This window comes from Bombus flavifrons, chromosome 3, assembly GCF_040668555.2.
Source record: "Bombus flavifrons isolate JBK064 chromosome 3, iyBomFlav1_principal, whole genome shotgun sequence".
In the NCBI taxonomy this organism is placed as follows: Eukaryota; Metazoa; Arthropoda; class Insecta; order Hymenoptera; family Apidae; genus Bombus; species Bombus flavifrons.
In genome coordinates this window covers 6,021,395-6,048,742 of record NC_138444.1, presented here as the reverse complement: position 1 = coordinate 6,048,742, position 27,348 = coordinate 6,021,395, and the positions used below count along the sequence as shown (strand labels likewise).

At 40.0% G+C, this 27,348-nt stretch overlaps 2 long non-coding RNA genes across 4 annotated transcripts in view; one reads left to right on the top strand and one right to left on the bottom strand.

Moving 5' to 3' along the window:
* LOC138190200 (uncharacterized) overlaps positions 1–27,348 on the bottom strand; it is a 117,365-nt gene that overhangs the window by 73,920 nt on the left and 16,097 nt on the right. The window lies entirely within an intron of this gene.
* LOC138178047 (uncharacterized) lies at positions 10,083–10,677 on the top strand. 2 transcript variants are annotated; one of them, XR_011172586.1, is made up of 3 exons: positions 10,083–10,198; positions 10,341–10,571; positions 10,656–10,677. It is a non-coding gene; the product is annotated as an uncharacterized LOC138178047 (long non-coding RNA). The 2 variants fall into 2 exon arrangements; XR_011172587.1 differs by having other exon boundaries at positions 10,635–10,677.

Sequence of the window (27,348 nt, the reverse complement as noted above, 5' to 3'; positions counted from 1 at the left end):
ATTTTATTTGATGTAATCAACCTAATATAATATTAATGTCTCTATAAGATAATAATTAACAAGAAGACAAAACGATCAAAATACAAGAAATCCGATAGAAATTTCACATTGTAAAATTTTCATATTTTAACGAAACTCTGAATTAACAATAGTACGTAATATTTTCACAATGAATAATCGTATGATACTTTTTAACTTTTTAGGCAAGGTTCAACAAGGACGTATTAGACAGCACTGAATCTGCGAAGGCGAAAATCGGGGGGGGAGGGCTAAATGCGCTAATTAATTCCGCCAGGATTGTTGTCTACGAAAATATCTACGATTTCGAGAACAAGAAGCCACATTCTGCTGACCTGTATAGACGCGTTTTCGAAACTGACGTGTAGAGTTTATTTAACATAACGTGCTTAGCTGCTTGGCTGGCTTGATGGCGGAGTACGATCCAGCTTCTAATAAACAAACACCAATTATACCAAACCTTTCGCAAATGATGCCCGGCGCTCCACCACCTGATTCGGATCCTGAAGGCACCTCGAGACCCGTAGAGAACAGCGTGGTGGCCCCTACAGATCCAATGAAGCTAAGAGACCGTGTTCTTGCACTTTTTTTTCCCAAAGAAAACCCCGTGACAGGTATGTTAGTATTACGACTAGACTGCGAATGTTTAGGAATTCTTATTTTTATACGTGCAATAAAAAAAGCATGTATGCAGAATAAATGCATAAACATTCACAGTTTATTCACGATTATGTGTATTTAGATGTAAATTTGTTACTATCAAGATGTTGGCACAAACCAACCACCTGATTCGGATCCTGAAGGCACCTCGAGACCCGTAGAGAACAGCGTGGTGGCCCCTACAGATCCAATGAAGCTAAGAGACCGTGTTCTTGCACTTTTTTGTCCTGAAGAATACCCCGTGGCAGGTATGTTAGTATTACGACTAGACTACGAATGTTTAGGAATTCTTATTTTTATAAGTGCAATAAAAAAAGCATGTATGCAGAATAAATGCATAAACATTCACAGTTTATTCACGATTATGTGTATTTAGATGTAAATTTGTTACTATCAAGATGTTGGCACAAACCATCAGTAGTCTGAGTCAATCATTAAGTCGTTCAAACTACGAGTTTATCATTCTCTAACAAGAAAGTAATGGCTTTTAATAAACCATTCATAAAATTCATATCGCGCATTTTTGTTTTGTTTCAATTCGATGATGCACGTCATTAATATGCTAACCTGTAATAATTTCATTGAAGTCTCTGTTCATCAATAAGCCGTCGTCGATTAAATGTCTGTTCGTAAATAATGTACAATAAAATCACTGAAATCTTTGTTCACATTTAGCTCCACAGGAAAAAGAGGAAACAAAGCAGCAGAAATCAAAACGCGACAAAACCAGGAAGGAAGTCGCTCATTGGATTCCAGCATACTTCGAGGATTCGTGGGTAAAGCACGTAAATTCGTGGACAACTGACGAGAATGCATGGACAACTGGCGTGAATGTCTGGACGAGGGGATTAAATTCGTGGATGAGTGGCTTAAATCCGTGGTCAAGTGACGCGAATTCGTGGACGAATCGTGAGTATCCGCGGACGACTGATGAGGTACCGCGGCCGTCTGCTGAATATCCGCGGCCGTCTGGTGAGTATCCGTGGATGAATCGTGAGTATCTGTGGACGAACCGTGAGTATCCGCTGACGACTGATGAGGTTCCGCGGCCGTCTGCTGAATATCCGCTGCCGTCTGCTGAATATCCGCGGCCGTCTGCTGAATATCCGCGGTCGTCTGGTGAGTATCCGTGGATGAATCGTGAGTATCCGCGGACAAATTGTGAGTATCCGTGGACGAACCGTGAGTATCCGCGGACGACTGATGAGGTTCCGCGGACGACTGATGAGGTTCTGCTGACGACTGATGAGTTTCTGCGGACGACTGATAAGGTTCCGCGGCCGTCTGCTGAGTATCCGCGGCCGTCTGCTGAGTATCCGCGGCCGTCTGCTGAATATCCGCTGCCGTCTGCTGAATATCCGCGGTCGTCTGGTGAGTATCCGTGGACAAATTGTGAGTATCAGTGGACGATCCGTGAGTATCCGCAGACGACTGATGAGGTTCTGCGGACGACTGATGAGGTTCTGCGGATGAGTGAAGAGGTTCTGCGGACGGCTGATGAGTTTCTGCGGACGACTGATAAGGTTCCGCGGCCGTCTGCTGAGTATCCGCTGCCGTCTGCTGAATATCCGCTGCCGTCTGCTGAGTATCCGCGGCCGCCTGCTGAATATCCGCGGCCGTCTGCTGAGTATCCGCTGCCGTCTGCTGAATATCCGCTGCCGTCTGCTGAGTATCCGCGGCCGCCTGCTGAATATCCGCGGCCGTCTGCTGAATATCCGCGGTCGTCTGGTGAGTATTCGTGGACAAATCGTGAGTATCAGTGGACGAACCGTGAGTATCCGCTGACGACTGATGAGGTTCTGCGGACGACTGATGAGGTTCTGCGGACGAGTGATGAGGTTCTGCGGACGGCTGATGAGTTTCTGCGGACGACTGATAAGGTTCCGCGGCCGTCTGCTGAGTATCCGCGGCCGTCTGCTGAGTATCCGCGGCCGTCTGCTGAGTATCCGCGGCCGTCTGCTGAGTATCCGCGGTCGTCTGCTGGGTATCCGTGGACGAACCGTAATACGCAGACGATTGATCTGGTTCCGCGGCCGGCTAGTGCGAATATGCGGCGGACTGGTCAGTATCCGTGGACGAAACGTAAGAATCCGGGGACGACTGATGAGTATCCGTTGCCGACTGCTGAGTATCCGCGGACGAGAGGCAGGTATGTGTGGTCGAATGGCAAGTATGTGTGGTTGAATGGCAAGTATGTATGGTCGAATGGCAAGTATGTGTGGTTGAATGGCAAGTATGTGTTGGTGAATGGCGAGTATGTGTGGTTGAATGATGACAATTTATCGTCAAATGAGCAGAATTTGTGCACAAATAACGAGAATTTGTGCACAATTAGCGAGAATTTGTGCACAGAAATCAAGAATTTGTACACAAGTCTCGAGAGTATGTGCGCAGATTTCGAGAATTTGTGCATAAATTTCGTGAAATCTCCACAATTTCTAGACGAATCTTCAGAATAATGTATAAATCGCAGATTTATGACAGATGAATTAGGACAATTCTTGGACAAATGACAAGAAATCTTTGATAAATGGCAAGAATCTGTGGTTAAATGGCGAGAATTCAATTTCAGATGTCGAGAATCCGCTTTCAAATGGCAAGTATCCGTGGTCAATTGGTGAGAATACAATTATAGATTTAAGCTACTGGTAGTATCGAGGGAAAGATCCACTAAGCATTTATAGTTATGATTTTATGCGGAGATACAGTGGGAACCAAACATAAGCATATGTATTTACATGCAGGACAGTCGTGTAAAATACATATCTCTCTTTTGCAATCAATCCTTTTACAAATATATATCGGACATTATTTAATATAAAATAGTACTAAATTGTTGAATACTTAGAGTTATTTGTTGTTATTTAGAAGTCTATTTACTGTGAATGATCGAATTATTTGATTTAATTTCAATCGTTTTGAAACTATTACTTTTTTGAAACTTCAACAAGAATCAACTTGAAGTAATACGATTTTTATTACGAAAGGTACCGTTTCGTTTTTAACAATATAAAGAATGTTGTGTATATATTTATAATATACATATTTAAAACAAGTCTTAGATTATACTTAGAAATGCAAACTACAATGAAAATATTACTTCCCATGACCGTACCATATAATCTAATCCATACTTCCGCCGAGGTAGTCAACAACTATTTAATCGTATTTGCTCGGACCCGGATTAATTCCAAGGAACTGGCTTATTGCTCATAAATCATAAGAATTAGAGTTTTTTCTTATTGCAGAGGTCCTTAATTTATACGATACATACCTAAAGTTTACATTTCGGTAAAGCATGGGATAAGTGGATTTTTCCCTGTACAGTATAGCAGGACATCCCTGAGAGCGACCGATGGTGGGGGATGACACTTAGTAGTTCGACATCATTTACCTGATCGTCAGTTAATAACATTCTTCGGTCAAGGCATACCAGGTATCTGCTCTTCTGTAAGAACACTTTTACACTTGTCATTCAAACACTCGTAGACACTTATAGTAATCAAAAGTTGTTGGAAATAGCGATATCTGGCGATAAATGGCGTCGATTATCTTATGGAGACAAGACGACTTACGACCTTCGTTGACACGTTATACCGCGAATGCTTTTCCCCGCGAATACGGTCGAACAAAAGTACATAGAATGTTAGAATTTTGATCTTGGAATTAAGATTAATAAACTGTGGGAGACACAATGTTTGTGTTGAAACAATACTATATGATTTTTATTAAACAAAGTTATAGTAAATACAAGTAAACGTTATGAATGTTGACAGTTGGCTAGTTATTCTCAGACTGACTAAGTGATCCATGGTCCTTGAAATGATTTTGAACCCCCACTCTCTATGCAGTAATGAGTGTGACCTGTGTAGATGCTTTGTGGCGGCACGTGTCACGGAACCTTCCAGCAGCTTCGCGATACAAAGCGCTATGCCGTTAAAGCGCGACACCGACGTGCCGAATGTTCCATCCATATCCTTATGCTTCTTCCGCCGAATTCTCGGAAGAGCATGCACGCGCTAGCAGCCGCGGTACATCTAACGAACACACGCTAGTGGGGATAGCGCTGGGCAACGAAGGGAAGAATCCGTTCGATCGATCACCTCATCTGTACGCGATTAATATCGTTGTATTCCAACATAGAATAACAAGAAAGTTGGTTTATATTTGTACATATTGTAACATCGTAAAGGAGTTTAATTTTAGATCGGTCGAAAATAGAAAAAACCGTGTACATCGTCCTTCTGTGGTTCGTTTACATTTAAGAGTGCCTATGTGACTAAAGTCACCTAATTCTTGCAGAGGTATGAGAAAAACGACAAACAACGTTAGAGCAGAAGGACGGTTTCGGTTTTCAAGGAGTGTGTTGCGAGAATCAGAGTTGATCGAGACATCGAAGAGTAGAGTTGAGAGAGTTGATCGAGTTGTCAGTGTTGTAGAGTTGTTAGAGTTGCTAGTGAGAGAGAGAGAGAGAGAGAGAGAGTGTGTGTGTGTGTTAGATTCGTTGTGACGAGAGTTGTCAAATGACTGTAAAGTTATTTGAGATAGATACGAGTATCGCATTTAGTTTCAGTTAAACAAACATCGTTTTCTATCCTATTAATACTTGTATATTTAATTCGCTATTAATAAATTGTAAGTAATCGGGGGAAAAAATGTATATTTAATTTCCACGATACTACAAGTGGGGGCTCGTCCGGGATTGAATAAGACAGAGAACGACACGTTTTAACGGAGCTATTTGTGCTAGGGTAGAAAACGAATAAAAATGGCAAACGTTGAAGACGAACGATTGTCGGGTGAAAAGGATTTAACGTTGGAGGAGCTGAGGAGCAAGCTCGCACAGATGAATTTGCCTATATCTGGTGCGAGGTCAGTGTTGGTTGCCAGGCTGAACAGAGCGTGTAGGGCTGGCCGATCTACTCCTAAGGAATCGAAGTGTGGCGAAGAACCAATAAACCAGCGAGACCTAAGGAGCAGGCAGAGAGCCGAATGCAGTCAAGAGGGAGAGGAAGACCTTGAGAAGCTGAGGACGAAAGAGTTGAGAGCGCGCCTCGTTAGCTTGGGGTTAAAGGTAGCGGGAAGAAAATCCGAACTACGCGCACGGCTACAGGCGACCCTAGAAAGAAACGATGTATCGCCGGAAGAGGAGAGCGACGACGAAAGTGAAGACGAGGACGATAAAAAAGGCGTGCGAGAATACAGGAGAGGCATGCGAGTGGTGTATCAGAACCGCGCTGAGTATCATCAAAAGGTATGCGTTGGTTCGATATTGAGTCTCAAAGACGTAGAGAATTCATTAGAGAAATTCAGCGGCGATGATCTGCTGAGTGTAAATCAGTGGGTAAAAGACTTCGAAGAAATGGCGGAAGTGTGGGGTTGGTCAGACGCCCACATGGTGGCCTATGCCAAGAAATTGCTCGCAGGCTCCGCTCAAGCCTTCGTGCGACAAGAACGATGCACGAAGTCCTGGGCAAAGCTAAAGAAAGCGTTGAAGGATGAATTTGCAAATGTAATAAGTGACCAACAGATACATCGCGAGCTATCGCGTAGAAAGAAAAAAGAGATGAGAGTCTGCAACAATATATGTATCATATGTGCGGGATTGCAAAACAAGGAAGGGTTGATACACAATCCTTGATAGACTACATTATTCAAGGCATTCCCGACGAGGTCGCGAATAAGACTGTGTTATACAGAGCCAGAAACATTGAACAACTAAAAGAGCGTTTTAAGCGCTACGAAGCGATAAAAAGAGATATGGAGGTGAGGACGAAATTCGAGGAGCCGAAAAATAGAGTAAAATCGATGGCAAAGCTGGCCAAAACCGAAAGGAACAAGGAGCCCAGTCGATCTGGAGATACGAGGAAGGCGCGATACTACAATTGCGGTGATGCGGAGCACGTGTGTGCAGAGTGTCCGAGCAAGTCGAGAGGACCTAAATGCTTCAAATGTAGGGAGTACGGACACATCGCATCAAAGTGCGACAATCTAGGTGAGTCTTCAAAAAAAATTTGTAGCGTATTTCGATTGTTACAAACAAGGCGTGGTAAGGATGTTAAGATCGGAAATTTCGAACTGAGCGCGCTGATAGACACTGGTAGTGAGCTGACTCTAATGCGAGCAGATCAGCATGCAAAAATCGGAGCGCCCGGATTAAGTCGGGAAATCGTTAGATTTCGCGGTGTCGGTTCCGGAAGAAATTTTACGCTCGGGAAATTTTCGACGAATATTGTTATAGACAATGAGTCGTACTGTATAACAATACACGTAGTTCCAGACACAGTGATGCAACATTCGTTTATTATTGGCGCAGACTTTTTGGACACTGTTGAAATAAGTATAAAAAGGGGAGAATCCTTTATTCTACGAATAAAGGACGAAAATCCCGATGAGTGTCCGGAAGTCCTCAAAATAGATGTAGAGACACAGGCGAGTGAGATAGATTTGTCCCACGTTAAAGACATGCAACATAGGCAGGCAGTAGAAAATCTGATCCGAGATTATAGGACACTGAAAACACGCGAAGTAGGAATCGAAATGAACGTGATATTACAGGATGATCTTCCAGTTTACGAAAGACCGCGAAGACTATCTGCACAAGACAAGGTCGAAGTCGATAAACAAATCAAAATGTGGCTGGAAGACGGCATAATACGCCAGTCACATTCCGATTATGCCAGTCCGATCGTTTTAGTCAAAAAGAAAGATGGCTTGACTAGAATCTGTGTCGATTACAGACAGCTAAATCGAAGAGTAGTGAAGGACAGATACCCGCTGCCCTTGATCGAAGACCAATTAGATTCGTTACAGGGCTCGAGGGTATTCAGCACTCTGGATCTCAAGAACGGATTCTTTCATGTTCCTGTTGGGGAAAGTATTAAAAAGTATACGGCATTCGTAGTCCCCACGGGCCAGTATGAGTTCCTTAAGATGCCATTTGGATTATGTAATTCACCAGCCGTCTTTCAAAAATTTATAAATGCGATTTTTAAAGAGTTGATCGCGACGGAGGTTGTTCTAACGTACATGGACGATCTGATCGTGCCGTCGACTGACTTTTCGAGTGGAGTTAAAAAGCTAAGATCGATGTTGCATGTCGCTAGCGAACACGGACTACTCATAAACTGGAATAAGTGTTGATTTCTACAGACAAAGATAGAATATTTGGGCCACATTGTCGAAGGCGGTAACGTTCAGCCATCGGAATGCAAAACCAGGGCTGTCGCTAATTTTCCGGAGCCTCAGTCCGCTAGAGATGTTCAGAGTTTCCTTGGTTTAACGGGATATTTTAGAAAGTTTGTACCCCGATATTCTATCATTGCGAGACCATTGTCAGATCTGCTAAGAAAAGATGTTCCGTTCAGGTTCGAGTCGCACGAGTGAGAAACGTGTGTAAGGCTGAAAGCTGCGCTGAGCGAGAAACCGGTGTTGAAGCTGTACTGCGTGGGGCGGAGACTCAGCTGCATACAGATGCGTGTAGTGTGGGATACGGTGCAATTTTATTGCAACGCGACAGTGAGGACAACGCTTTTCACCCTGTGTATTATTCAAGCAGAAAGACTTGGCCGGCTGAGGAGAAATACACCAGCTATGAGCTTGAAGTTCTGGCCATCGTGAAAGCGTTAAAGAAATTCCGCGTTTACCTGCTCGGTATTCCATTCAAAATCGTTACAGATTGTCAGGCACTTGCATTAACAATGCAGAAAAAGGGACTTGTGCGTACGTGTTGCGAGGTGGGCGATCCTTTTAGAGGAATTCGACTACAAGGTGGAGCATAGACCCGGGAGCAGTATGATGCATGTTGATGCATTGAATCGGAATCCGCTACCCGAGGTCACGCTGATAGACGAGGACGAACGAGGAATCGTTGCACGGATAAGGAGCGCGCAGCTGCAAGAAGACAACCTGCGGCAGATCCGAGACAACATTAAACAACATGAAGCCGACGGGTACGTCCTAAAGAACGGTATTTTATACCGAGAAATAAGGGATACACCGTTGTTGGTCGTGCCAAAGTCGATGCAAACTCAGGTGGTTCGACGAGCTCACGAACGCGGTCACTTTGGCACCACCAAAACAGAAGCGTTGTTAAGGAGGGATTATTGGTTCAGAGGAATGCGCGAAAAAGTGGAAAAGGTAGTGCAGAGTTGCATCGACTGTATCCTTGCGGAGAGAAAACAGGGGAAACAGGAGGGGTTACTAAATACCATCGACAAGGGAGAATTGCCGCTCGACACCTACCACGTCGACCACCTTGGACCATTACCCTCTACAAAAAAAAGTTATCGACACATCTTTGTAGGAATACTGTACAGCACTCTTTATGGACATAGAGAAGGCGTTCGATAAAATAAACCACGAAAGCCTTCTACAAACAATCAGGAAACAATTTCCGAAACAAATATACCATTTATTAAAATCGTACTTAAGCAGCAGAACCTTTATAGTAAAAATTAAAGATTCATGCTCTGAAGTTAAATATATCAAGGCAGGGGTTTCGCAAGGAAGCGTCCTAGGACCAATGCTATGCACATTATACACGGCCAACATACCAACAACCACCAATAGCAAAATATTGACATTTGCGGATGACACAGCTGTACTAGTTAGGCACACGAACCCTGTAACAGCAGTCACATTACTACAAGAACATATCACAAAAATAGAAAAGTGGCTTCAAGATAAACAAATTAAAGCAAACCCCGATAAATGCAACCACATTACATTCACACTGCGAAAGCAGATACCACCAAACATTACACTAAACGGCACGCAAATAACACAAACAAGGCAAGTCAAATACCTAGGACTCCACCTAGATACACGATTTACATGGAAACAACATATTAAATCAATAATATACAAAATACAAACAGCAAGGAGACAAATGCAATGGTTAACAAGTCGAAAATCCAAACTAAGCATAGAAAACAAACTAAAAATATACAAAACAATTATAAAACCAGTCTGGACGTACGGAATACCACTATGGGGAACAGCAGCAATGAGCTATATAAACAAAATAGAGATAATCCAAGCTAAAATCCTCAGAACAATAGTAAACGCACCATGGTACGTCAGAAACGAAGATATACGGAAAGACCTTGGAATACCAACGGTCAAGGAGGAGATTAGCAGATACGCAAGAAGGTACAGAGAAAGAGTAGCAACGCACCCGAATCGGCTAGCAACGGAAACGATCAACACATCAAACATAGAAAGAAGACTAAAAAGGAAGCACCCAACAGATCTTACAAAGGACACAACCTAACAAACTCGAAGATGGTACCCCGCTGGAGGTAACCACCCACATGCTATATTATTACAACACCAAGATATAACATTTTACCAAATGTCCTACTGGACAAATTGTAAAATTCAAATAAATAAATAGAAAAAAAAAGATAAGCGCAGTAAAACGCTACGAAATCAGCGAGGAAGTCGCTCATTGGATTTCATCATACTTCGAGAATTCCTGGACAAGGGACCTAAATTCCTGGACAACTGACATGAGTGCGTGGGCAACTGGCGTGAATGTCTGAACGAGTGGAGTGAATTCGTGGATGAGCGACGAGAAATCGTGGATGAATGACGAGAAATCGCGGATGAACGACAAGAATTCGAGTATGAACAACAAGAATTCGTGTATGAACAACAAGAATTCGTGTATGAACTACAAGAATTCGTGTATGAACAACGAGAGTTCGTTTAGAAACGACGAGAATTCGTGTATGAACGAGGAGAATACCGGTATAAACGACGAGAATTCGAGTATGAACGACGAGAATTCGAGTATGAACAACAAGAATTCGAGTATGAACAACAAGAATTCGTGTATGAACGACGGGGAATTCGTGGATCAACGAAGAGTATTCCTTCATCAACGAGAGGTATTCCTTCATCAACGAGAGGTATCCGTTCATCAACGAGAGGTATCCGTTCATCAACGAGAGGTATCCGTTCATCAACGAGAGGTATCCGTTCATCAGCGACAAGTATTCGTTCGTCGGCGACAAATATCAGTTCGTCAACCACAAGTATCAGTTCATCAACGACAAGTATCAGTTCATCAACGACAGGTATCCGTTCATCATCGACGAGTATTCGTTCATCAACGACGAGAATCCGTCGATCAACGACGAGTATCCGTGGATGAATAGCAAGTATGTCTGGCCGAATGGGGACAATTCGTGGTCAAATGGGGACAATTTGTGCACAAATTTCGAGAATTCGTGGACAAATCTCCAGAATTCCTGTATAAATGGCGAAATGTTTTAGATAAATTACGACAATTCTTGGTCAAATGTTGAGGAACCTTTGATAAATGACGACAAATCTTTGATAAATGACGAGAATCTGTGGTTAAATTGCGAGAATCCATGGTCAGATGTCGAGAATCTGCGTTCAGTTGGCGAATATCCGTCGATCAACGACGAGTATCTGTTTATCAACGACGAGTATCCGTTCATCAACGACGAGTATCCGTTCATCAACGACGAGTATCCGTTCATCAACGACGAGTATCCGTTCATCATCGACGAGTATCCGTGGATGAATGGCAAGTATGTCTGGTCGAATGGGGACAATTCGTGGTCAAATGGGGACAATTTGTGCACAAATTTCGAGAATTCGTGGACAAATCTCCAGAATTCCTGTATAAATGGCGAGATGTTTTAGATAAATTACGACAATTCTTGGTCAAATGTTGAGGAATCTTCGTTAAATGACGAGAATCTGTCGTTAAATGGCGAAAATTCTGTGATAAATGACGAGAATTCGTTGAGGCATAAAGTGGGAACAAAACATAAGCATATGTATGTACATAGTGTATAATCGTGTAAAATAAGTATCTCTTTTTTCAATTAATCTTTGTTACGTCGGGCGACCGTCCGCTCATCCTTACGGCGTACCCTCAATAGTCTTAAGGACCCGTCATATATCCCAGCAATTTGCTAGCTAATTAACATAATGCATACAATATATTTTTTGGTATTTACTTTTAGTTTGCTCTTTTATTTTCTGAGAAAAAGTTGTACTCTGCCTTGCCTACCGTGAGCGGTCATCTTGATCGCCCGACAAAATATTTTAGTTATTCTTAAAATAAATGCAATGAGTGCAAAGAAAAGACTATCTCAAGCTCAAATGACAAACAAAATCAAAACAAAACAAAATCAGTAATAACAAATAATAACAACTGTTATACCCGTAATCTTGTCATAAAACATAATCCATTCCTCGATCAAGATAGCCACTAGCTGCCAAGACATGTCAACTCAGGCCCATAATAATCCTAAGGAACCGCCACAAAATTTAGCGTTTTTACAGTCCATTGTTACAAACATTTTAAAAGTGGAGAAGTTTCTTAAGGTTATTACTCATTGCGATAAAACATGGGAAAAGCTTTTCCAACTCCACCCTCGAGTAACCATTGGTGGAGAACGGTCCATACTCATCAATATTTTCGCATAAATATCACCATCACAGGCCATATTCTTACTTGCTATCGTCCTTTCGATTAGAATACATCTCAGTTTGTTAGTCAATTAGTCGATATCTAAACTTGTTATATCTAAAACTCAAGCAGAAAGCATCTCACTCAGAGCGTTTTGTGTAATATTGTTATAAAAGGAAAAGTAAAGCATATCAAAGTTGACAATAATTTTGTATTCCATACATGGTATTATTCTGTAATAAATATTTACCCTAGAAATGTCAAGACTTTAAAAAAAAAATTATAAAAAAAGAATAACGGACATAGAAGAAGACAGTTCAGTGTGCGATGAACAAGAAACTTCAACAACTGAAAACGGCAAGGAAACACATGAAGAGCTATTTACAACCGAATCAGAGTAGAACATTATAAATAAGCCTTTACGTAAGGGCAAAAAGGAAAGAAATTATCGTTGACAGCAGAGAATGAGACTGGGCCCGATGGACCAATTTGGAAAGAAATAGATACAAGTCCCAAACCTGGCAGGACATCAGTTCATAATATTTTTAGAAATATGCTAAACGTATATAATGAAAGGATAAGTAAAGACGATATTTTATCTTATCGTTGATCACCGTATAAGGGATCATATAATAAAATGTAAGGAAGAAGAAGCATTTAGAATATTGGGGACTAAGAGGGAGCTAGATGCAACAAAACTAGGTGCATTTATTGCTCTGCTATATGCCCGCGGTGCATATCAGGCAAAAAATTTAGATATTTCATATTTGTGGAATAAAATTTGGACACCTGCATTTTTTTCAAAAACAATGAGCAGCAATGACTTTGTTGAAGTTATGAGGTTTATACGATTTAATAAGAAGAGCGAAAGAAGCCAATGTTCATAAACCAATAAATTTGCAATGGTATCTACAGTATGGGGCCAATTTATTGAGAATTCACAAAATTGTTATAAATCTGGTGCATACATTACTGTTATATAAAGAATCGCAGGAAAAAAACCATGCAATAAAACTATCAACAAGTTCAGATTCATTACTACAAAAAACTTGTCAAGTAAAAAATTGTAAAGGTTAAAAAATTGCGAAAATTTGTTTACGATGCGGGAAATATTTATGCGGCAAATGTACAATTGATAATAAGATAATTTGTAAAAAATGCAGCGAAGTTGAATAAGAAATTTTATGGAAGTTCATCATTTTATATACTTTTAGTTATAAATTAACCGTTATCTAAGTTAAATCATAAAAACTATTACTTCTTTAATCACCGGTCATTTTGACCGCACACGGTAGGAATAGGTAGACACGAAATGTCGGTAGGTTTAGTGTTAATTACGTAAGATTTGGAGATTTTTCTTACTGTCGAGACCCTTAATTTATACAATACATACTGAAAATTGGGTCACTTCTTAGAGTTATTGCTCATTACGGTGAAACATGGTATAAGAGGTACTCGATGACCGCTTCCACCGGCGAGTGACCTTTGGTGGGTGGCAGCGACCACACATCACTAGTTTTCCTTCCCGACATCATCGTCAAAGAATAACTCTTCGCTAAAAACACATTCTACATCTATCACACATAACATTCGTAGACATTTATATTCTTCAAAGATTGTTGAAAAGGAATAGTCATATTTTAATTGATAACTCAGTATTAAGCAATATTGTAATTGTTAACTCAGTATTAAGCGATATTGTAATTGTTAACTCAGTGTGAATATCATTCAAACCACTCCTATTATTTTAACCGAAATAGGCGATCGGCTGATTCGTGGCGTGAATCGAGACGAAAAATAACGACTGTTGTTGACGCGCTATACTGCGATATACTGTATAATCATCATTAACACTTTGACTGCCACATTGGTTATATATGAACGGCCACGGTTTCTCCTGTCACGCCACAGTGGTCGTTAGTGACCGGAGCGTTTGAACTCCTTACAATTGTGAAAATTATATGAAAATTGACAGACATTAGGTCAGGGCATTTTGAATATAACCGATAAATGGAAGACCATAACCACTGAAGAATTAAGCATTGTTATTAGAACATCAATAAGAAAAAAAAATGAGAACAGATCTTGCATATAACGGTGCACTGTGTTTGCATCCATATTTTTGAGGGATAATCTATGGATATTATTATAAACACACCTTAGAAAATAATTGTAAATGCTGCTTTATAGTCATATAATTGAAGTTAGAAGTGTGCACAAATCTTAGTATTACATATAGAATGAGCAAATACTGTTTACTAATATTTTTTACACGTTTCAACAATATATTGTTGACGTTTTGCTTACGACGAAATAACGAATGCGAATGGTTTGTTGAAATAAACGAAGACTTGCTATAATATGTCGCTATCAACTGTTAGCAAGGCGCCACGGTGGTGACCCGTGACCACCAATAAGATAAACGGTCCATTGGGGAAGAATGTTGTCTTATATCATCAATTTATTATTATTTTGCCATTATATGCTTTGCATAATAAAAATACTCTCGTGGCGTCCTGAGCGAAACATGTGATTTCGGCGTGGCAGTCAAAGTGTTAATATCTATAATTGACTAAATTGCAACCGTAAAAATTCAATACCCGAAAATAGTAGAAAACAAAATTATCCGTAATAAATACTATTACTACTAGAAACACGTTGAAATTTCATAACAGATCAATATACAAAATTCTCTTTTAAAGAAGGAAGTAGATCGAGATACGAAGTTAGTATATATATACTACTACAGTCGGGGACATAAGAGAAGAAGAATAAAAGAGGGATGAAAAGCGAAACAGCAGCCGCTGAGTGGAAGTCGCATACGAAGCTTCGGGTAACTTATCACTTTCCCTTAATCCGGATCAGCGGGACGACGGAACACCGGGCGATGTTCAGGCTTGCACCGTTAAATATTCAGAAGAAGTCTGGCCCGGTGTAAATCAGAGAGGCAAACCGCCCTCTCTGCCAACCCCTTCTTGGCTCTCCGATGCATTGCTCCCACGTGGATGCTTCGATACACATACATACATTCGACTATACGACTCATCCCAACATGCTCTTTTTCGACGTGGACGGGCCAATGAGATTTAACTACCATTCTTTGTTATTTACACCCGCTGTCCACCGTGAAAAAGAGAAGGGCCGTGAACAAAGCGCGCGCTATTCGAATAAAAGTGAGGTCGTTTAATGTGGCCCCCGAGTAATTGTTTAGTTTCATTGCCGAGAGAATGGAGCCACGAGATTTTGGAGCGATGGTGTCTTGGAAAGAAAGGGAAGGATAGATTATTTCTATGGAAAGGTTAGGTTAAGGTTAAACCACCTGACTATCCCGTTCAACGAAGAACTGTGAAAAATGCTGATTATAAAATTGTACAAATTGTTAAAAAATTAAAACTAGGAAAATAAAACTTTTAGATATACGTAATATTGTAAAAAGCTATTTTCCACATTTCGGTTTACCTATAAACGCACAAACGTTTTTCGGTCTAATCACCACGACGGTCGGACGAGCGACGAATTCTTCGTGTTATTCTTAAGGGGTGGCATGACGGAGAGCAGAACAGAAAGGAGGGGGGAAAAGCGAGTCTCTTATTGGGATCCAAGAAATATATGGGCGGAAATAAGCCCCTGGCATCGTCAAGATGAAAGGACGATAAAGGCAGGTCGAGTGACCGGAGGCATGCAAATTGATAGTAATAGTTATCCTCCACTGTCTCTCTACCTTCGAGTCCCTTTTCCATGTTCTTTAGAGGATTCCCCCCTCGTGCCACATCCTTGGAATCCTCGCGTGCGCCATGTGACATCGATCATTTTGATTTACCACCGTTTATGTTATTATCCGCAGGAAACGCAACGAGACAAAAGGAACTACTCTATCTTGATTATGTCAACTGCCGACTGATTTGTGTGTTTTCGACATCGATACGAGTTTCAGTTTCAGTTTCAATACATATTTCGTGTGTTTGGCTTCTTTTGGGGGGAAGAAGAGATATTATCGTAAATACTTGGAAAAATGTTTTTAGATAAGGAATGTATGTATACAAATGAACTAATCATGCTTGAAGAGGTTTGATTATGTTTGAGATGGAGAATACTAAAGAATGCAAAATATCGAGAATACAAAATGGTTATTCTTAATCGAATTTTATTAACTTGGGACTTTTACGAAGCTTTTATGCAATAACTTCGCCAATAAACATTCAGTTTCGAACGTTTGGAGTGGTGTAACTGAAACCCTCAAATTCTTAAGTTTCTTTAGACTACTCGCAAAAAAATCACAATTTATATCAAAAAGACCAAAACTAAAAAGCAAAGCAAACCAATGTAAAATAAAAAGCCACTCTGTCATTATTTACGCAGCTCAAGAATCACGAGTTTCTTGATAACAAGCATTCATCAGCGAGGGAGCCGCGACAAAACATTTTTGAATCGTTAGAAAAGTTCAGCAGGTAGCAGAATCGTTGCTTTTCGGGTGAAACTGTGCGCACAGCGACCAAGAGCCGAGGCATGAAAAAGATTTTCAAGCGGCGCTGGTCTTTTCCCCGTTCTGGGTTCGGTGAAAGACTTTCGCCACGCGGAGAAGTTGGCCGCTGGAAAATACCTGGGTACGTAGGGAACCACTCGACCCAAAAAGCATTCGAGGAGGTTGTCGACGAAATATGAACGACTGGCATGAATACAAGCCAGCGGGATCGGGTTTGCACGCGTTATTCATCCTTGCGGGGTTGTTTCACCGCCGACACGCCCCGCTACGAAAAGTGCAGGCGCAAAAGTATGCGACCTCTTGAAAATCCGCGAGAGCATCACTCGAAACTTAAAACTTGCGGAATGTAGGTACTGAAACATATGCTTCTTTACCGCGCGTATTTCGCCCCGGGGCAAGATACTCTCTCAAGATCGGACCAGTTCCCATAAAACTACCAACTACGCGGACGACTCTTCGGTTTTGACCCTGTTTCGTCTACACGATTCTTTAATTCAAAGATATGAAATTGGAAATACGAAATATATTTCGAATGTTTTACAAATATCGTTGCCATATTTTTCCGATATAAAAATTATAGGAGAAGATTAGGTACACCTAATATCTAAAATATGACAATGGATACCTTTGAAATCAATGTTTTTTTTTGTAAATATTTCTCAAGAGAAATCTCGCAACTAAATTTAATAAAAAGTTTTAGCGATGCGATTGCTTAAGCGTGACTTGAAAATTATCCACGTGAAAACGTTCACATAAATAGTCCGTAATATACATAATCATATTTCGCTAGTTATATTTTACAAAATATAGAACTTTGTTTAAAGATTTGAGACGTAATCGGTGATTCGACGTCTAATAGATGGTGAAAAGAGAAAACGAAGTAATTCCAGTGGAAAGATTACGTCATAAACAATCACTGAAACTCGACGTGTCAATGGGAGGATTAAGATTCATCGTCTTTCACCAGGATGGGATACACGCTCACAATGTTTTACGTTACGGAGGAAAATGGTATTCCGGTTGGCTCAGTCACAGTCCCTGATGACTGTGTAAAGAGCTTGGTATCCATCAACCCACATTGTTCCCCCTCATCCCTTTCATTACTCTAACCCGCCTTACCACTCTATACCCTATCACACTTGCTGCCGCTTACCGTGGAACTTCTTTGTCCCGAAAATGGGATCGTCGCAGAACCATTGAAAACAGGCTAGATCGTTACACATTCTTGCTCTTTAAGCACAACTTTACCTCTAAACTGCGTCGCCAGTCCCTATTACATTATTACGATATCTATGTTTCATTTATTCATCATTGTTTTATTTAGATCACTGGTAAAATATATGATAAGCAATTTCCATATTCAATAGCTAATTTTATATATAGCCTATGAAAACTATCCTTTTATTTGGCTGTATTAAATATGTATTTTTGCACACTAGTGAACATTTAGAAAACGATTCCTTAATTGGTTATGCATAAAATTTCATAGATTTATCGCCCATTTACTTGTAATATCACATATGTAATGTTAATGTTTATATTTATTCAATTAATATTCTTGTTAATATTGATGTTCATATTTATGCAATTATGATTGTCGTTAATATTAATATTAAAAATGCTGAATAAATTCAACGTCATATATTGATATGTAAATATAAATGATATTGTAACAAAGTGCGTTTTTAAGCAGACTATTGTGACGGACTATAAGTACGTTAAATCAGGTATTGATATAATAAAATTGTCCAAGAACTTGGATATTCTTAAACTAACGAAATATTTAAAAAAATATACTAAAACCATTTCTGTTTGTCTACACTGTTTCCTTTTCATGAAAAGCCATTTGAAATCTTGTTCTCTGTAGACCGTATAAATCAAAAGATTCAACGTCCTTTTACCAATTAAGGTATCCCATTCCTGAGCAACCTTAAAAAAGAGAGAAGAAAAAAAAGGAATCTCTTAGCGAAAGCTTTCAAGCTTTCCATTTTCATATCCAACGATTTCCTGAACGTCTAACGATCATTATGCCTGTCTATTCGGTCGTGATGAAAATCTCATACCGGATAATGAAAATCATTCAAATTGTATTTATGAATTCGAAAGTTTTTCCTACAAACCACAGCGCCGTGACCGAGCCCGTAAGAAACTTTAAATAAAATTCATTTGAGAGATTCGTGATCCAGCATTACCATAAATTTGCAAGCTATCCACCGCGGTCTTGGAATTTATTTCAGCTTCAGCTAGCAGGACAATCCTGAGAGAATCTCGAAATTCTGCCGTGAACGCACTTGCGAACTTCTTTTCTATCGTAATGGTACTTATAAGTTGTTAGACGCATAAGGAGGACATTGTTATACGTATAATGCTCGATTATAACATAGATTGAGCTAATTTTAGGAACGTACCTTTTTTTTCATAAATAAAATTTTAATTACGCAATTTGCTTCACAAACCGATAAGTTATAGATAAACATAGGAAAAGATTTGTTTCATCTACTAAATATTATAAAAAACATTATACTTTGGATATTTTATATTTTTCTACATATTATATTCGTCCTATAGATTTTTGCAAGTCTAATTTTTCTATAGATACATAAATATCTGTAGTCTAAGTACAGATGTAGAAAAAAATTTTACTAATACAGAAAACACGCAACGTAATCAGTATAATCGCCGAATTCAATGATCTCGTTGTAACAACACGTTGAGCGCGACAAGGGACATTTCTACGCGTGGAGCGGTAGTGTCGTTCTCCTCGTACTCGTAATGTAATGTCCTCGCGAGAACGTACCGGGAACTACATTATCCCCTGTTGCACGCCGGCTACATCCCCTGACCAATTGTCCCGGTTGTAAATTACCAGGGCCAGACCCGAATTCCGTGTGGGATTCCTCGTCGTCGCACTTACAAGCACGTGTGCGTGCTCTTGAACGCGTAAACATCTCGGCCCAGTGGCAGTCTACGGATTATGCGCGTGAATTTCGAAGGTCGACACTCTACACAGACACGAATACGCCGAGGATACAGGCGCTAGAAGCAATCGACGACTAGGAGCACGTCGATGCTTCAAATCTTTCTTGCACAAGTGGCGCAACTTTTTTATCGATTTCTGTAATGTTATAAATTGAAGGGAATAATGAAGGATTTTTTAATTCTAACTATATTGCAAGGTATGATAAAAATGACAAAGAATGTTTCTTATTAGGTTCTTGAATTGTAATAATTGGCGATAAAGATCGGACCAAATACACCTACTATGAACAAAACAAATATGTTTCACCCTCTGAGTATCTAAAACGAGTACTTATATGTACAGGAACACGTATTAAATATTATTTCGTACATTTTCGAATATTCTTTGCATTCTATACATAATCGTACAGTTAAATTTTTCAGAAATGCATGGATATCTTATTAATCGGTACGCATCAACTACACACCTAAATCTTTCACAGAGTACAAATTACCACCAATAATTACACCTCTAAGAGTAACATTCCTTCATCAGAAAACCATTTGCTTTCCCGAAGAGAGCTCACTGCGTCGAGATACCGATCGACGGAATCTTCGCACGTTTGCTCGTTTGCACGCTCCCTGCTGGTTGCCCTCCGCCTTCTTCCACTACCTTCTCTCTACACCTGGTATAATTCCCCATTTAACATCCGGTTCTCGTACTAACGATATATCGGCAATTGCACTCAGTTCCCTTCGTTCCAACCAGCACGTCTTCTATTCCCATCTTCTCTTCTTCCTTCCTGTTAGTAGGATTTCCTACAAGTATTAGACTCGTACGTTTGACGTATGCTTTCACCGCTTTCGACTAGATACGACGGCCATATGTAGATAAGATTTTCTACAAGCATGAAGCAGTACAACTTTTGTATTTTTAATTAGCCCCTTTAGAATCACGGAATTTTAGAATTAGCATTCTTCTGGATTCTTAATAATCAGGAAATTCAGGAATTATTTTCGTAGGACTCTCGAACTCTTAGCTTTAAGAAGCTTGAAATGTATGAAATATTAGTATCCACTAAGAGATAATATATAAGTTACTTTCGTGAAATTTCAAAACGTCTCATATACACATAAAATTCGTCAATGTTTTCTGATAACTAACTAAATATTTTGTGAACCACTGTTAGAAATTCGAGGATTAGGCCGGATGCGCGCCCATAGGCAGGAAGCGCATGCGTCGCAGGAAACGGTACGCATTGCGGTTGTAATATCGTGGCTCGGCTGTTTCACCGCTGCGAAGATATAGTTAAAGCCTTACTGTGGCTTCTGCATCTCTGTTTCTCTTTCTATTAGCCTCCTCGCGATTCTCTCTAGCCGAACATATAACGGCGCCACCTTTTGCCATCTTACCGAATTGGGACGAAGGAACGAGGAAATCCGAAGGAGGAAAATGTAGAAACGACCGGAGAACTTGGCGAGAGCTTTGTATTATATGGCGCTGGTATGTCGCGCGACTTGAAAATCGCGCCGAAGGATAGCGAACACGTCCGAATCACTGACGATTATTGCCGGAAAATACCGAAGTATGGGAAGTTGATGACTTGCGCGCAACTTACTTGATTATTCAAAATAATTCATAGCGTGTTTGACAGTCGGTATTAATTTCAGATCATTGTTTTAAAAATGTATCGAAGATAGTATATGTACAATTAATACATCTGTGTTTTGACCCATGCAGTTCCTAAAACGGGTACACATATACTAACATATTCGTGGTTTCATTGATGTATAACGGTTTCATTAAGCAGCATACTTTTATATATAAAATAACATGGAAAAGAGAAAATCGATTTTGATTCTAAATTTCAAACAGCACATCGAATTTGAATTCAGTTGCATTCGACAAAATACTTGTCAGTATGTAATAATGCTTTGTATTTCTTGGAACACCGACAAATGTAGCCGCGAAATTTGGCATAATGGATCATGCATGCAATCGGACGAAATAAACGCTACAAGATTAAAATTAACTCCTGCTTTTCAAAATATTCACATTGCAAATAAATATCGTACAACATATTGAATTTTCTCTATTAAAAATCTAAGGGGCAATTTTTTTTTTGTATATATGATAGCGAATGAAAAAAATGTTTAGAAGATAGTCGATATTGAAAAATATCATAATTTTACAAAAAATAGAATATCGAATATATACGATGAATTGATATAATATACCTATACGCCAGGACAGATGGCTGTTAAAAATTGAAAAAAAATTCGATAGAGATCGAGGATAAAAATTGCTAATACGTGCGCTAGAAATAATTTTACATTTAGTTCTGCCCTCAACAATATAAAAAGGTGTTGAAGTGGTCACCACTTATAAGAAAATTCTACATCTGGTCTTTTTAGTTTCTCAAGCACTGAAGCTGTGACACCAATTACCTCTCAGGTACAAGACATCGACCCCCGACTGTCGGGCGCCAACGCCGCAACGCATCTTAGTCCCCATCAGAGATAAGGCCCCAACCCCGACTTTCGGACTCCTTGGAATCCACACCGAAACCCCTGTGACGCCAACTACCTCTCAGAGAAAAGACATCGACTCCCGACTGTCGGACGCCAACGCCGCGACGCATCTTAGTCCCCACCAGAGACAAGGCCCCAACCCCGACTTTCGGACTCCTTAGAATCCACACCAAACCCCCCAACATCCCCAAGCCAGGGTGTATATAAGCCGAGACTTCACCTAGCCCGGGCAGTTCTCGTTCTAGTTGCTGTTCTTGTACAACATCCCTTTCTCTGTTCAACGTTATTGTAAGTGCCAAAGTCATAATAAAGTTCGATAAAAGAGAATTAATAGTTGGGCTACGACTCAGGTTTCTTTTCTCTCGCAACCCAAATATCCGTTTTACGTGACATTTTGGCGATCCTGCCAGGATCCATCAACTTCGAGAAAACGAAATTACGCATTTCGGCATACGTGTATCATTGAAGATTGAGGGATCAGCGGACCTCTGCAGATCAGCTCACTTTGCGTGAAAACGACTTCTACGGAAAGCGGACTACGGTCATCACCAAAACTGAAACTGGTCACGAAAAGAAGAATATTCAGGTAAAGAACTGGATTCTTTTAAATATTATCGTACTCGTCGCAACAGCTTCGCTAGTACAGACTCCAACAACAGTACAATAACCACTATGAGCAAAAAATCAGAAGACACATCTTCTGTTAGCTCTATGGCTACTGGTATGGATCCAAATATTCGGGCCATACTAGACGCTATGCAGAAGCAGAACGAAAGAAACGAACTAGCTTTTAATAATTTGCGTAAATTAATACAAGACGAAAGTCAACAACGCGTTAAAGAAATCGAACTCTTAGGTAGGAATTACGCTGAACTACGATTAGGAGTTCAGTCAATCGCTACATCTGAATTCAACTGTATTATAACCGAAGACGCTAGTGCCAGCACTATTCGAAAAAATCAACCACATGTTCCTAAAAGGACCGAGACGAAAAACGAAACAGACCATATAGACAGTGAAGAAGAAACTATAGATTACGACAATCCTACGTACAGTGCAAAAACCTGCTTAGACTTCATCCCTATGCTCAATGGGCAAGACGATATAGGAGTAGAAGGGTTTATTAAGCGGGTAAAAGAAGCTCAAGCCGAATGTCGAGAAAAACGCGCGCTATTACGCCTCATTTTAACACAAAGAATCATCGGAGAAGCAGAACGTAGTATCCGCCACTCTGTAATCGAAAGCTATGAAGACCTGTTCGATAGCCTCAGAAAATTTGTATCCGTGAGTATCACATCCAACGGAGCCCGCGACAAACTGCAACGTACACGACAAAACTTCAACGAATCGGTACACAGTTATGTGAAGAGGTTCCGACACAACCTCAACGAACTACTATACGCACTCCAACACGAAATTCGCGATCCGATACGTCGTGCAGTCGCTATAGATCTTGAAAACGAACGAGCCACCAAGATTTTCACCGTAAACTTGAAACCCGAAATAGAAATACGCACGTCATCTAAAGGACCAAAGAATCTCCAACAAGCACAGGATGCAGCCTTCGAGGCAGAGTTACTTATAGGGGAAATCGAACGCAACAAAACCATAGCAAGAGGAAGAATAATGAATCGACCAATTGCGAGAGCCGACGCCCAATTCCAAGGTACACCTAACGCGAGAAGAAATATCACGCTTGAGAACACCACACGGCCGAAACCAATGAATCCACTCACGGAAAGGAGAGCGAAAAATTGCGACGTTTGCCAAAAGGAAAAACTGGTTAGGATACGACCTAAAGAAGAACCGGTAATTTCAGACACCCCTTTAAACCCCAACGACAAAATAGCCATGGACATTATAGGACCTATGACAAAAACCAAGCGAGGAAACCAATTCATTCTCTCGATCCATGACGAGTTAACGAAATACTTAATACTAGTCCCGTTAAAGACACAACAAAGCGAATCCATTATTAACGCGCTACTGAATCACTATATTTATATATTCTCTGCACCCAAGACAATTCTTACTGACCAAGGACAGAATTTTATTAGCGAACTCGTAACGAAATTTGACGAAGCTTTTAAGATTAAACATATCAAGACGACTAGCTTTCATCCGCAATCCAACGGATCGTTAGAACGTACTCACGCAGTAGTTAAAGATCTAATTCGTGCCAGCTTACGGGATAACGACGGTAAAGAATGGGACGAGATACTCAATTTTATATGTTTAGGGTATAATACAGCAGTTCACGAGGGAACAGGATTTACCCCTTTTGAATTAACGTTCGGAAGAAAAGCTAATTTACCGTCCGCAATTGCAAAAATCACCAACTTAACGTATAATGATATGTTCTCTCTATGGCAAAAACAGTTAAACAAATATTTGGAGTTAGCTAGACAAACACTAATAAATAGTAAGAAACGATACGCTCGAGATCAAAAAAGAAAGATCGTGCGAACCCAAACAATTTTCAAAGAAGGAGATTTCGTACTAGTTCACAACGATCACAAAAAAGACAAATTGGATACTGAATGGTTAGGGCCATATCAAATCCATCAAGTCAAAACACCGTATTACGAAATAATAATCGATAAGGTCATTAAGAAAATTCACGGTAATAGGTTAAAAACTTATTTTTCAGGATGCTTATCTCATGCACAACCCTCGTGTTCGGGCTGGAATTAATACCAATCGAAAACAATGCAATTTTCCACGAAAAAATATCTAAAGCTTATTTGTACAATGAGGAAGTTAATGTATATATAGGAATAGATATGTAGGTGATATAACTAACCACATCGATACATTAGGAGAACACATAAAAGAGACCCAGAAACATTGTACCACCTCGTGTCGAGTAAAATCAGAAATACTTTCCTTAACCAACAAGTTTAACAACGTCAAAACGCTAGGAACACATTTAAGATTACTGACTCACTCTAAAGTTAAGAGAGGATTGATAAACGCTATAGGCTCAATCAGCAAAACACTCTTCGGAACTCTAGATTCTGACGACTTACAGTTGATAGACCAGAATATCGACAAACTATTTAGCGAAGGAAACGAATTAAAAACCATTGTAACTAACCAAACCGCTATAATTAGGAAAATCCTAAACACCGACAGCCTAAAGCAATTAGAAAAGGTAAACGCGGACATACGAAATGAAATAAATCAGGTAAACAAGCAAGAACTTCTAGTAGTCAAGATTATTTCTATAGAAAGCGCTTTGTCAGATTTACACTTTCAACTCAATGAAATGTTCAATCTAATTCTACTAGGAAAACAAGGAATTATTAGCCCCCAGATCATAAATCATCACACTTTCTTAGAACAATACGCTAAGGCTTTAGGAAAGCACAACATGAATAAAGAATTTTTACCAGAGGAAGGTAACTTCCAAAACATCTTAGACATCTCTACACTCACACTGTTTGTCCAAAGCGAAAAGATCTTCTTTAAAATTTCAATCCCAACAATAACTGACTCAGACTGGGATATAGAACAGGTATACCCCATACCGACTCAAAAGAACGGAGCATTTCTCGCTCCATTAGTCGAACGTCCGATATTTTTTACCTCAGGATTAACTTATGTGAATGTAGACCAGATGTATTTGGACAAGCAATGTCGAATCAGACGCGAATTATATATTTGTAAACAAATTCAACCCATACATTATAGACATTCGAAACACGATTGCGCATCCGAAATAATTAGTGTAGACAATACCATGAGATTTTGTAAATTCACAGTCTATAAAATCGTAGAAGTAACTTTTATACCGCTCAAAAACGAAAATCACTACATAGCTATACCAGAAAAACCAATAGAACTCAATATATTCTCGGAAGAAGGTCATCAAATTGTCAAACTGGAGCAACCCTCCCTGTTGAGAACTAAAATAACCGTAGATATATTGTACGGAGACAACCATATGAGAATCAGTGGTAATCCCAAGAACGTTTCTTACGATATTAAGATTAAAACCATAAATATAACTAATAACGTAGATCTATCCTCAATGCTTGATATCCTAGAAAAAACTCCCAAAGTAATGAGCAACCTAAACGGCTATACTGATACCTTGAGTCAAATAGAAGATAGAGCCAATCAATTAACTTTTTCGCACAGAATGACACAAATTAAAACTTGGGGTCTCAGCACGTTGCAAATTATAGGATATATATCCATTGGACTCATATGCTTGTATCTGCTTAATAAGACAGGACTGTCAAAACTGTGTATTCACATATTTTGCTGTAAAATTAAGAAAAACACCGTTAATAATGCACCCAACGTTGGTACCGCAACACCTTCCGCCCCTATAAACGTTTACACGCCGATGCTACCTGTACAACCTGGAAGCGAACCAAGAGTTAGTTTCGAACTATTGACACCGCCCAGGGCCAAATTTCATCCGTCGATGCTGAAGAAACACTAAGATTTTGGAGGACCAAAATCCATCTAAAGAGGGGGGTATGTGACACCAACTACCTCTCAGAGAAAAGACATCGACTCCCGATTGTCGGACGCCAACGCCGCGACGCATCTTAGTCCCCATCAGAGATAAGGCCCCAACCCCGACTTTCGGACTCCTTAGAATCCACACCAAACCCCCCAACATCCCCAAGCCAGGGTGTATATAAGCCGAGACTTCACCCAGCCCGGGCAGTTCTCGTTCTAGTTGCTGTTCTTGTACAACATCCCTTTCTCTGTTCAACGTTATTGTAAGTGCCAAAGTCATAATAAAGTTCGATAAAAGAGAATTAATAGTTGGGCTACGACTCAGCTTTCTTTTCTCTCGCAACCCAAGTATCCATTTTACGTGACAAAGCCATCGACAGCGCGTAGACAAAAGACTGCGACGAAATCAGACCATAAACAGAAGACAAGCGATGTTGATTTCGGGGTTTTCAGTTATTGGTTAACACAGCTAGCGTGCGGATCTGGACCAGCTCAAATTGTATTCTTACTTATAATTACACTTATATTTAAATATATTTTCTGCCTTACAATTTATCCACTAGTTTTCTCTGATTATACATCGAATAACCTCAACAAAAGGAAACATACACATTAAAAAGATCATATACAACACTAAACTGATTTTCTGCGCGAATTAAATTACCTGGAAAAGCTGAAAGGAAAAAAGCAATCCTACTCAAGATATACCGCTTCTTGTATTTGATTACACGAACGTACTCTTGCTCTAAAATACGAAGCAATTAAC